Consider the following 12,821-nt stretch of genomic DNA (forward strand, 5'->3'; position numbering starts at 1 on the left):
GTGTGGACTGTTCTGGACTCGGCCATAAATGAACCATGAGACCTGGTGCAAATCACATCACCTCTCTGCTCCGATTTCTGGGGGGGGGGGGTTCTATTTTGACTGTAAGCTCTTCAAGGCAGAGACTGCATTTGTACAAAGCTACAAAATCTCATGTTTTTGGGTTAAAGCCAATCTCTTGCAATTGAAGGGAAACTTCCCAGAGAAGCAATAAAACCCCATCTGGTGCAAGATTTCTTGGACCTTCTAAAAAGGTTCAGAAGAAGAGAGTGCAGTGGATCTGACCCACTCACCAGGTACACTACAATCCATAACATGTGTATTGGGAAAAGCCCTCCCACCCTGCACATAGTCAGATGGTGCAGTTTTTAAGCAGCTTTACACAAACAGAAGAACTTACAGGTATATTAACATGCCAAAGAATCTGGCCTGAACCTGGCTTTCTTTGCTGAAAATAGCTTCTTTTGTGTGGAAGGTTAAGAAGGCTGTGGTTATGGTCCTATTTTCCTCCACATCTAATCAGAAAACAACACTGAAACATGGTTGTTCCCCCTCATCCCCTTTAAATTGATCAAAGCTATTTAATGGCATTTGAAAGAGATTAAGAAGTCATTAGTTTACTGAGATAAGATCTACTTAGCACAATGAAGTCAGAAGTGTATAAACCAATTGTGTAAAAATGAGAGGTTAGTTGCCTGCAGTTTTTACTTGCTTTCATTTTGACAGACAGCTTTTTGCATAAAACTATATGCAGGCCACATGAAATAACATGCTCATTATGAATGTCACAAATATTGTATTTGCTCTGAACATAGCAGAAACCATGGATTACTGTGCTAATATTTACAGCATCTAAGAGGAAGTTCACAGCCAGGTACAGAGATACCCGTTGGCTCTTTTTTTTTTATTGTTAATTGCATCAGATAAGCATTACTGTAGTTATGATTTTCAGTACACCACATAACTTTAGGACATTATAAACTAGTTAAAGGAATTTGCTTTGCATTGGGCGTGTCTACAAAAGATGCTATACTGCGTAGTAGAGCAAAGTACTGTGTAGTAAGCATCACCGTCTACTTGTATAGATCCTTCCTGAACAGTAATTTGCTCTATTTGGCATTTAATTTGCTACCTGAAAATGCAAGTAGCAAATTACCTGCCAAGTAATTACCGTGCACTAAGGCACATGTAGATGGCCAGTCAGAAGTAAATTTGCTCCCAATCTCCTTGCTCCTGGGAGCTGCCTGCTGCCAAGGCAGCCTCCATCACCAGAGTCTAGGTGGGGACAATGTCCCTCATCCCCAGCAGCAGGGAGCTCCCAGCTCCAGTTCTGCAATTGCAAAGCAGGGCCTGAAAGATTACTCCCTGCCCCCAAGAACTGCCTGCTGCTCGGGGCATGCTCCATCACCAGAGCCTGAGCAGGGAAAATGTTCCCCCTGCCCTGGCAGCATGGAGCTCCTGGCCTCAGCTCCACGCCTATGTGCATATGCAAGAAACCTGTGGGGAACAAAACAGCCATGCCTATTTCTTCCCAGCACAGATAAAAAATATAGATGCATTTTTAGCTGCACAGTCTTCTTTCGGTTTGTCTGTTTTTTTCCTTTGATGGGTTGACTGGTTTACTTGCTTTTTTTTCTTCCCTGTAATACTTTTGATTCACTCCTTGAATATGACATGATGTTAAAAGTTGCAGTGGAAGAGTGTTTTTCTCTCTTGGTATTGACAGCTCAGGCCTTGTTCATGTCTATAGTCCTTATTTTTGTGAGTTTTAAGAAACCATTTTTGTAGCTGTATTTTAACTGGATGGTTTACTGGGTGTACATGATATTTTACTTTTGCATGTTTTAATATATTATTTTTTTAAATGCTGCAATTCAAAAGGGAAAACATTTTAATTGGGGGCAGTCTCCACTTTGTATTTATAAGCAGGAGTGAAAGAGTACTGATTTCTGGAGTTTTGTGAAAAGAAAGGGCATGTTCTATATCTAGGCAGAATTATGGACATCTGATAAACTAGCAGGTTTCAACATTTTTCAAAGCACTGTGCATTTCATGAGATGATCGTTAATGTGAGGATCAGAGGTCCACTGGAATTGGAGCAATAAAAGCTTTCACCAGAGTACTTCAAAAGTGTCACAGAGTTGGACTGTGGATTGTATTCTGTACAAGTGCAAAAAGTAGATAAGGTAGATTGAATTGCTTTAGACAATGTTGCACAATGGTTCATGTAGCTTAAAAGATGGCACATGCTGTCTCAAAGGGCTACAGAGCAAAGAGCTTGATTCTGAATGAAAATAGGACAGAGCACAATAAAAGACACCTCAGCTTCTATTAGTTCAATGGGGTTCCCAAGAATTGCACTGCCTCCAGAGAAGTGCCCTTGAAGAGGTTCACAAATAGAAGGGAGGTGTTGAGAGAATAGCTTCCTTTGTGAAGTATGTTGTTATCCCAGTGCCAATTGCTTCACCTATCTTGCATTATGCTTGATTGAACTCTTTAGTATGAGTCAGGGCTCTGTATTTGCTGGAGAGAGACTTCCATGAGTTCTCCTGAATGTTAGTTTCTAAGGTGTGAAAATGGGTTTTCTCTTAAAATGTGGAGATGGTTGGGGGCTGCACTAGAACAGGGAGTAAAGACATTTCTTTGAAAAGGTATAAGAGAAGTCCTAAAACTCCAATATTCAGAACCAGATTTGGAGCTCAGTTATGAATACACAAAAATTTGGTTTTCACTTCAGAACTTGGTGAACTCTGGTTCATCATCTTTCTGATGTTGTCTATGGGCTTACTATTACCAGGCTGTGTAATTGCTTCTATTCATCATTCTCTCATATGTTCCGTGCCCATACTGTGCAGAGGGCTTCTTTTCTTATGATAATGCTTTGCCCTGTATGTAATGGTCACCGGCTTTTAACGGGAGAGCTGTTTATCTGAAGTCCCTTTTTATGCTCATAATATGAAGAATTAAGTGTCTATCAGCATCTATAAGAGTCTTTGGTGAAAATGTTTTAAGAGGTTGATTTTTCCTGCACTAAATTCAGGTTTTATTGCTCCAATTCCAGTGGACCTCTGATCCTCACATTAACGATCATCTCATGAATTGCATAGCGCTTTGAGTAGGATGGAATAGAAACATATTGCCTTATTCCACAACTTCACCCACATATCTTTCCTTGGCAGGATATTGATGTATAACTAGGAATGGACCCAGGCCCTGGAATTAGATCTTTATTCAAATCCAAACTTCTGTAAATTTAGTCTGGAGCCAGACCTCCAGTTCAGGGCTATTGCTTGTGACAGCAAATTCAGCTAATGACATGCCAATTGAAAGCACTGCAACATTTGGACAAGTTTTCATTAGCTGAACATACTCCAAAGGTAGGATACTTCTGAAAGCTGGTATTCCAAATTAACCCTTTTATGGGTATCAATTGCCAACACACATTACCCTCCCATGAATGACTATTGTATTTTGGGATTGGAAGGAGGAGTCAGTTTTCAAGGCTTTACACCCAAGGCATATGAAGATGCTTGCAGAAATATTTCTGACTAGAAATCTGCACATCCCTGGAAAGTTTAGCATTCTAGATGCGATGAGCTGTTTGGAGGAGGCCACTTCTTAGTGGAATGCTTGTTAATGTGTAGTCTGCCACCTCACTTTCTTATACAGAAGGTCAGACTGGATGATCACAATGACCCCTTCTACTTGATAAACTGTTACCTTTCTTTGAGTGCTTATTTTTGCATTCAAGAGGGAGAGCTCCCTTTCCCTAGCATCCTGTTCAGTGAAAAGCTGACTTGATTGATGTTCACAAGTTTGCGGCATCTCTCCAAGACCGTGATTCACTAAACCACCTCTGATTAAGACAGCATATAAGAACATGCTTTGCATCTAGTACACATTTCACTCTCATTGAAGTCATGGGTTAGGTACAGACAGTCAAAAAGCCTGAGGCTGAATTGATTCAATCTTTCAAGTTTAGTTTAAGCTGCATAGATAGAACCAATAAGCAAGTGAACAGGCCCTCGCCTTTGATTCTAGAAATGCAGTGGCTCAGGCCAGAGGCCTGCAGTGGCTCAGGACAAAGGGCAGGGGGCACTAGAGCATACTTCCCTACTCAGATGGGCCATACAGGTTGGCCAAATCTAGCCCACCCAGCCTGTGAGGAGGGGTTTGCAAGGAAGGTGCAAAGCATGCTGGGATGCTGGACGACTGTGAATTAACTTGAATTTGGAGGGGATCTGAAACAGAAGTTCAGTAAACCAATTTAACCTAAATCAGTTAAGTCTGATACTACATCCATCCAGGTTTATCTTAAACCAGTTTCGGCCATTTTGAAAGCAGTTTATGTGCACTGAACTTCTCTTGTGTTACAGATTTGAACTGGTTTCCAATCACTTATACCAGTTTGTGTAATTGCTGTCCCTAGTCATGATGTTTACAGTTTAATCACATACTTAAGTTCTGTCCTGCATACGGCTGGATTTAAAAGCACATTTCAGTGCTTTCCTGAACTGAAACGTAAGTCAACTCTGCAGTTTTCTAAGCCCTTGTATAGATGGGCTTGTTTCCTAAGATAATGAGATATACACTGCCATGCTACATATATCATGTGCAGTTCCTTTGTCTTCTCATGTTTTGCCTGTAACATCATTGCCTGGCACATGAACTTCCATGGAGTTATATCAGAAATTATTTTAGCCCATTGTGGTACATTATATTTTTTCCTAATTTCAGCAGCTGTTGCCTCTTTCTGTTCCAGGTTACTCTTTCCTGAACTTCTAATTCTGAGCTGTATTATTAAAAACTCTAGTTATCATTATTACCAGTGTCTCTCTGAGCTGCTTCATCCCACCATCAATTCTACTTTTAACTTCACTGCCTTCAAATACAGGACATTTTTAAAACATGCATACACTTTTAATTCTGGTTTATCTTCTCCTCTGAGATTCTCCCTTATCCCAGTCTGTCCATCTCCACATCTGCTCACCTCCAGTCTTGCAGAAGGGATCAAGGGTTTGGTACTAAACTGTTTTATCGAATGGAAGAGCACATTTTTCTGCTGCCCCTACAGGCCACATTCAGATGAGTGTGGACGTTTGGGTCTCCAGAGACATATAGCAGCGGTACACCTTGCATCAAATTCATACTAGAAGCCCTGGGGAATGCCCATTGGTGTGCAGCAAGTTACCACGGGGGTGATAGGGGAGGGTGGGACCAGCACTGTGCTGACCACAGCAGCCTTACCTGGGGTGTTGGGGGCCTCCTGGGACTGTAGCAGTGGTGATTCTGCCAGGCAGAGCCTGGCTGGCAGCTGCAGTGTGGCTCCAGGCTGCCTGGCTCTGGTTTTCAGTAGTGTGCACTGCCTTGGTGTGTGCTGCTTCACTTTTTTTTCCACAGAAAAACCCGCAGAAAAAAAAGCAGAGCAGCACATGCACAGGCAGCACACCCTGGCAGCACGGAGAATGCCTGACTGTGCAGTATGTGGTGCTGCAGACATGTTTGCAGCACCACATACTGTATAGCTGTGCTCATCTGGATGCACCCACAGGAAGTGGGGAATTACCCTGTGCTTCCTTACAGAAAATCCCGTTTCTGTTGCTTATAAAACAAAAGGTCCCTACAGCTGAGACAGTGAGGAATTACTTAAAAAGGATTTGAGATGTTTCTCTTTTTCAGCTAGTTTGCAGAAACCATTGATGCTAAACCACTATGCTTCAAGTGACCTCTGGATCCAAAATCAATTTCAAGTCAGATATTGGTTTAGCCTTGGTAAACAGACCACAGATTGTTTGATTTTTGCTGTTTTTAACTGTTCCCTTTGACCTCACAAGAGGTCAAGCCCTGAACAATTTATGCCTTTGCCTGATTCCAGACTTCAGTTAGACTATTCACAGGAATACAGCAAAAAAGGATTTGACCATGTATGTTTCACGTATACTATCACAGGCCTTACATGAAATAAGGAAACAGGCTACTTTAGATTTTCTGTTAGTGCTAGGCAGATTTCCTGTAACTTTTTAATGAGATGAAGAGCTTTAGTTAAGCATCCTAGAGATTTTTCGCACAGATAAAGTAACTTATTCACTGAAATTACTAGGCTATGATAATGATCCCACCAAGAATTGAATCAGGTCCCCAGCAGTTAACTGGATTAAATAGTCTGGACCTGGACAATCTCACCGGAAAAAAGGAATAGGATCTTTCTGTACCCCTACAATGGTTTTCACCCTTCCATGCTGACTGCAGAGGTTAATGGATCCTTCACAATAAGTCAAGCAGCTTTTTCTCCCAACAAGCCTGTGTGCCTACAAACCCAAAGGGCAGCCCTACATCATGCATAAGGTGGTCACTACCTACCTTCCTTCCACAAGTTCTCCCCCTCTCCTCTCATACCATACAAAAGAACTACACTAACTGCAGTGCACATGGAGGCTCACGATGCAGGCAGATCCCTACCATGTGATGTGATGAAACGTGCGTGTTGGAGTTCACTGTTCCTACGCCCATGTCACTGGTTTTCCAACTGTGTTTTGTGGAACCCTGGGGTTCCACGACAGGTCCTCAGGGGTTCCACAAAGAGACTGCGGGTAATGGCCAAGCGGGCTGGAAGGCAGAGCACCACCATTGCTGGGCGAAGTCACCTGGCTCCACGTCAGTTCACATGACCCGTGAAAATAGAGGCGGGGGTTCTGCAGCAGCAGAACTGATATGAAAAGGTTCTGTGTCTTTAAGAAATTTGAAAACCACTGATATACGTGCACAACTTATGGACGAAATTAATTCCAGGCCTGAACAAGTTCACGTTCATTGACTTCATCTCATGTCATATGACTGGTCTTGTCCTTGACTGATTGGCTGGTTAACATGGGAGAATACTGAAAGACAAATAACCAGCGCAAGGCTCCTTGGGCCAGTGCTGTGCAAACAAAGAATGAGAGGGGCTTGCCCTGAAGAAGTAAGAGTTGCTAATCTTATACAAATGGTTAATAATAATCCCAGATGTAGACTGAAGTGCATGTGAGCTCTAATCACTATTCTAATGGTAACTCTTGTCTTTCCCTGGGGTTTTGGCTAAGAAACTTAACCATTCCACCTCAGCTTGCTTACCTGGCTAGTGGGAATAATAATGCCTCCCTACTTCAGAGAAGGGTTGTAAAGATTAATGAATTACTGTTTACTGAAAGTTTTGGAAGCTTGAAAAGTCTTTACAAGTCTGAAGTGATGTTTTCATCATGCAGTTTCCAGGACCTAAAAGAGTACAGTGGCCCATTTGTGTGTTGTGAAGTATGTCAGGAGTACAAGGACATCTTGGGAATCTATTTGCTCAGGGGCAATTTTTTAAAAATATGTGTATCCAAAACAGATTATCATCTGGGCTCAGGGAATAAATTATGTATGGAGTGCCAGAAGCAGCACTGGAAGATTGCATACTGCATGCTCCATTGCCATTTTGTGTGCTCATCTTAGGCCCACAATTCTGAAATCTTAGCCCCTACCATTAAGCCACCTCCTGAACTGCTTCTTTATTTTGTGGTGTTGGAACAAATTTAATCTTTCAATTATTCTGTTTGTGTCATTAGATTCCCCCCAGGAATAAATTTGACTTACTATTTCTAGGGTTTTTAGAAGCAGGCTTTGTGTTGGATTTTGTAAAGGAAAGGAAGACAGAGCAACATTTTAATTGGGTTATTTCACTGAGAGGTCAAATTTAAAAAAATACTTATTGTCAGTGAAATTAAGGAAAAATATTTTTCTCTACATTTCTCATAGTTTACAAATTATAACTGATCGTCAAGGGTTTTATCCACTTTCTGCATTGATCAGACTTTTATCTTCCATGTTTATGATGGGATGGAGGGAGTCTTACTTTTCCTATTTGCCCCCATCCTAAAGAAAGAACAGGCACCAAATAGAAACCAAGCGCACTAAATTCAATGAAGCCAGTGGAGTTAGAGGGTGAAAGTTGCCCAAATGTTCAATTCCTCCAAATGTGATAAAGGCAGAAGTTAGGGCAGGTAGGGCAGGGTGGCTGACTAACAGTAACATGGCTAACTACCTCTATGTGACACAGGATTTGACCAACCTTGTGATTTAATCTTGAGTTACACAATATTTTCTGGTAGGATCAGATTGCTGTTGTAGCCATGATGATCCAGGAAATGTGAGAGAAAAAAGGGGGTGTTTTGGTGGTATTTCATGTGTTTTTTTTAATTTTTTAGGTTGTGTCTGCTAATGCACAGGTAATTTTAATCTGTGTTAGAATCCAGTCCTAATTGTAGCCAGTCACAGGGCCTGAGTAGATTTGAAGACTTCTAGTACTGTAATATTGGGCAGTTCAGTGCAGGAAGACTGAATATGCTTAACAGTAAGTTAAGCATCTTGTTTGACAGATCTTACAATCTAGAACTCTGCTCAGTGATGGTGTTTAATGGTCAAAAATCCTGTTTTGTTTTGTTTTTTAAATTTTAGTCAATCATGTTGATGCTGATTTATTTTCATTTCCATAGTGTTGGCAGTGTGCTGAGCACTGTACAAACTTGTCTGAAACACATTGCCTAATTCCTTACTGCACTGCCCTTTAGATAGTTATTTACATTTTTGGAAAGTGGTTGCAAAATCCATCCGTCCACCCACCCTGAGAATGCCCTATTGCACACATCATCAGTAATATCTGACCCAAGGAAAATCCATACTAGAAGCCAGGGTCCTAATGGACTTTATCTAATCTCTGAAACAACTTCTTTTCCTGGATAGCATTTTTGGGTTTTGTGCTGATGTTGATTTCTTATGTTTTTGCCATTGGGTAGATAGAGGGTTATTGGGTCCACTTGAACCCCCAGCCACTGATTTCCTTGCTGTCATAGGGGAAGGGGGTGAATTTAAGACTACCTTCTAATAATTATATTATATATCTGGAAAATTATAACAATTTCATACATTTTCCATATATAGAATCTAATTGAGGGGGTCGTCTTAAATTTAGAGTCACCTTTAGATTCAGGTAATAAATAAGACAATCCATTAAAGAGCTCAGATGGATCAAAGGCAATCAATTAATAAGTAAGTCCAAGGAAAAATTAAAATATAATCAGTTAGTTAAAAGCATTTGACAACAAATATACAGTAATCAAATAGGTTAAATAAACAGGACATCAAACAGTGAAATGCAGAAACAAAAGGAGTAGCCAAACCATATTGATATCATCAATGAAAGAGAGGAGGTGATAGCATTCACCTGGATCCCAGGCCTGTGGTTGGGACAGCATGAATTGCATCTAAACCTCAACTTGCTCAGATCTAAAACTCCTACCCTGCCCTGGGGAAGTTCAAATCTGTATCTTGGTAGCAGAGCTCCACTGCTATAAAAAGGTAAATCAAAACAATGAATCCAAGTACTCCTGAATTTGGGGGTGATTCTAATTTGAAGCTGAAACCAGACACAAAATCCACAGTTTGGGACCATCTCTAGAAAAGTCAAAAGATATTCAGATATTAGTGCCTATACCCTGTTCCATGTTACAGTACATCACCATGCTGTATGTCTGACAGTTTTGGTCTGAATGTCCTGACACAAGTTTTCTATGAAAACGTTTTTATTGTGCATTTAATTTATTTATGAAGATGGATTCTCAGATATTTATATGTTGAATTTAAATATTCAAAGCACTTTAAAAGCACTTTCTTTGGGGTGTGGATCCAAGTCTGACACTCTCAAGGAGCCCATCTCTCTAAATCCATTTACCACCACCCCGTTGATATAAACAGTGGGAAACTGGAGAGGTACCGAACTGGATCTGAATATGAACTTTGCTACTGGGGTTTCTTTCCATACTGTAGGTACAAGAATTCCCGCCTCCTCTCCCCAGGAAATTGATTCAATCAACTGTCCTATACTGTCGAGACCTTTTCTCTAAAAGAATTGTCAGTGCTCTTTTAGGACTCCATGTACTTCTTGATGCCTTTCTAACTCAGGTTGGGTATTAAAATAATGTGGCATCCTCCTAGAGTTGGTTTGGAACAGCACTCATCAAAAGATGCAGGCTGCAGATACGGACTTCTGATCAGAGAGAGAGAGTATGCACTTCCTCTGGGGGGTTGTTTGTGTGTTTGTTTGTTTCCCTCCTTAGCTGTGTGATTTCAAGATTGAAAACCCTAAATAACCTTATCACAGTTTGAATTACATAATTGTGCTGCCGAGAGTCATGTGACTGGCTGTCTGAGTAATTCCCTGCAGAAGGAAATAAACTGCATGTTAAAAAGCTCAACAAATAGTGTTTAAAATAAAAATTATAGACATGTAGGACATAGGATTTTATCACTTCATTTGAAATCAGCTACTGCTGTAACAGCCGTATGGAGATTTGATTTATGGTTCACAGCTTAGTGATTTGATGGGATAGAGAACAGGTGGGACTAGCTGGACCTATGGCTTGGTTTCTCTTTCCTTCAACAATATACTCTGTCTCCGAAACTGGTTGCATCTAATGCTGAACAAAATGACTGGTTCCTTGGAAACCTCAGCCAGAAGCTAGGAACTATTGCCTGTGGAGGTAAGCAGCAACCACATTCCTTGTAGTCTGTGAGCTTAAAGCCATTATTACTTTTTCTGTGACTGTAAAACAGAAGGAGGGAGAGGGGGAAAGAGAGCGCATCTGGCACATCTGTAAACTGTGCCAGGGTCCACTAAAGACGTATTTATAGGTAATATATGAGGGGGAGGAGGAGGAGGGGTAGAAACTGAATGTAATTTTTTATCTTATAAATGCCTTGATGCTGTTCCCAGAGCTGTTAATTGGATTGATTGTTCTGACCTCTTGATCTTCCTTTTCTATGCGAGTTGAATCAGTGAATTGTAACTTGTTTTCAGCTGAATCAGAAGAAGGGGCTGTCTGGCACTGTGAGGCTGGGTGGGTGTGTGTAGTGCTGTGTGTGTGCATACCGCAACACTTAAGGAGACTGTTGCTCAGATTTAGAAAGCACAGCTGTTGCAGAGAGAGTGTGAAAGCCGCTCTGTGATTTCTATCAGGTAGGCAAGCTCATAAAACATATGTTTTTTCCTGCATATGTTCCTTTTTCAAAGTACTGATAATTTATATAAACACAGCATGGTCTTCAAAGTCCTTCTGTCTGTATTGGTCAGTCATAGTTGATGACTGCAGCTGCCTGTGCCCAAAAGCCACCATGTGTGCATGAGAGGAGATTGTTAGCTGTTCAGAAAATCAGTGAGGCATCTGGGATTCGCAGTGTAGGGGATTAACTTGCAAATCCTACTGCAACAGAGGTAGTATCATTGCAGCACTCATGATTGTTTGAGGAACCCTAGAAAGTTATAGAGGAGACTGCAGTGGTTAAGTGCAGACTGACTTGAGGGAGAGGGCTAGAAAAACTTGAGGGAAGGGGGGATATGATCTTCTCCTGCCCTGCATTTGGATCCAGTTGCTGGCATGTGAAAGAAACATACTCCAAGAGAAGGAAGTCTATAATTGCTTGCAGGGACTGTGTTATAACACCTATACTGAAGCCCAAAATCAGAGGCTGGGGAAAAGGCTTGCCCTTAAAGAATTCATATTGAATGGGAGTTTAAACTTTGATTTCATTTTTATTCAGTAGTGTGGTTTTGTGGAATAGAGCAACTTCAGGCTAGAAGAGGAAGGAAAGGGAGAAGAAGATTCAAGATTAAAAAGAAAAAGTGTAAAAACAAACATTGGTTAGGGCATAAAGTAACAACTCCATAAATGCTATTTTTAGAAACTGTAGCCTCCTGAATCCTAGCACTGAGTGCATTAATTTGTCCTCCTAATACCCCTGTAAGGCAAGCATTCATATGCCTACTTTTGATGTGGGAAAACCAAGGCACAAAAATGTGAGTTTATCTATGGTCCAAGTCAGACTGTGCCAGAACACATGGCTAGTGGAGGTTTGTTGACAAGTTGCACAGGACAACAGGACTATTGATCTGTATGACAGCCTTGGCCATGATGAAGGGCTATGAATAATTTAGGATGTAGTACAGTTCTATTGTGGTATTACCACATTAATACTATAGATAAAAAATAATAATAAGGGTTGGACTACAGACATCCCTCACCATGCCAGGCCAATAGTAAATGTATAGCATAACTTGACTTAAATCAAACAAAGTTTTTAACAGATTGGGGAATAGAAAATAAATTCACTGTGGAAGCTTCTCCCTCCTCTCCCATCACCCCCTCCTTTGGCATAATCTAACTATACCTTAGCTTGGGTATTTACTTTCTCCTTACATACATTTCCTGCTGCGGTTTCAACCAGCTAGGCTAGGAACAGACATTCAAAAAGCCTGAGCCTGAATTGATTCAATCTTTGCAGGTTAGTCTAACCTACAAAGCTTGAACTGATTTGGAGGTGAATAGACATTCCCTTTTCATTTCAGAAATGCAGGCACATGCCTGCAGTAGTTCAGGCTAGAAGCCAGGGGGCACTATAACAACACTCCCCTTCCATAGTGCTGAACTGAGAGGGGGAAAGGCCAGAACCCAGCAGGACACTCTGATTAAGGAGGGCACCCAGAAGGGAGTTGATAACACAGTGTTTATCACCCCTAACTCAGTGTTTATCAGCAAATTAAGAAAACAAAACCTTCTCTTACTTGTTCAAGCTCTTCTTTAACAACGTTTGCCAAGGAAGGAATGGAGGGATGTTACCAGCTGCCTGTTGATTAGCTCCAAAAAGCCCTAAGCCAACACTGTGCCATCTGCCTTTGTTCTGTCTGTCTCCCACAGCACAGACAGTAGCTAGCATGTGGTCTGCTAGCTAATGCTGAGAGATGTCTGTGTAAG

At 41.2% G+C, this 12,821-nt stretch overlaps 1 protein-coding gene across 5 annotated transcripts in view; it reads left to right on the forward strand.

The window, feature by feature from the left end:
- The window catches only part of PHACTR1 (phosphatase and actin regulator 1), a 556,936-nt gene that overhangs the window by 232,809 nt on the left and 311,306 nt on the right, over nt 1-12,821 (forward strand). The window contains exon 1 of one of the 5 annotated variants that reach the window (XM_019522749.1): nt 10,884-11,029. The exons of the other annotated variants lie outside the window; for them this stretch is intronic. The gene's annotated coding sequence lies outside the window, so the exon portion shown is untranslated. Of the gene's footprint in view, nt 1-10,883; nt 11,030-12,821 lie in introns of those variants that run through there. 5 annotated transcript variants of the gene reach the window in all.

The sequence above is a fragment of the Gavialis gangeticus genome, unplaced genomic scaffold (assembly GCF_001723915.1).
Source record: "Gavialis gangeticus isolate Ggan-Ray unplaced genomic scaffold, GavGan_comp1, whole genome shotgun sequence".
In the NCBI taxonomy this organism is placed as follows: domain Eukaryota; kingdom Metazoa; phylum Chordata; order Crocodylia; family Gavialidae; genus Gavialis; species Gavialis gangeticus.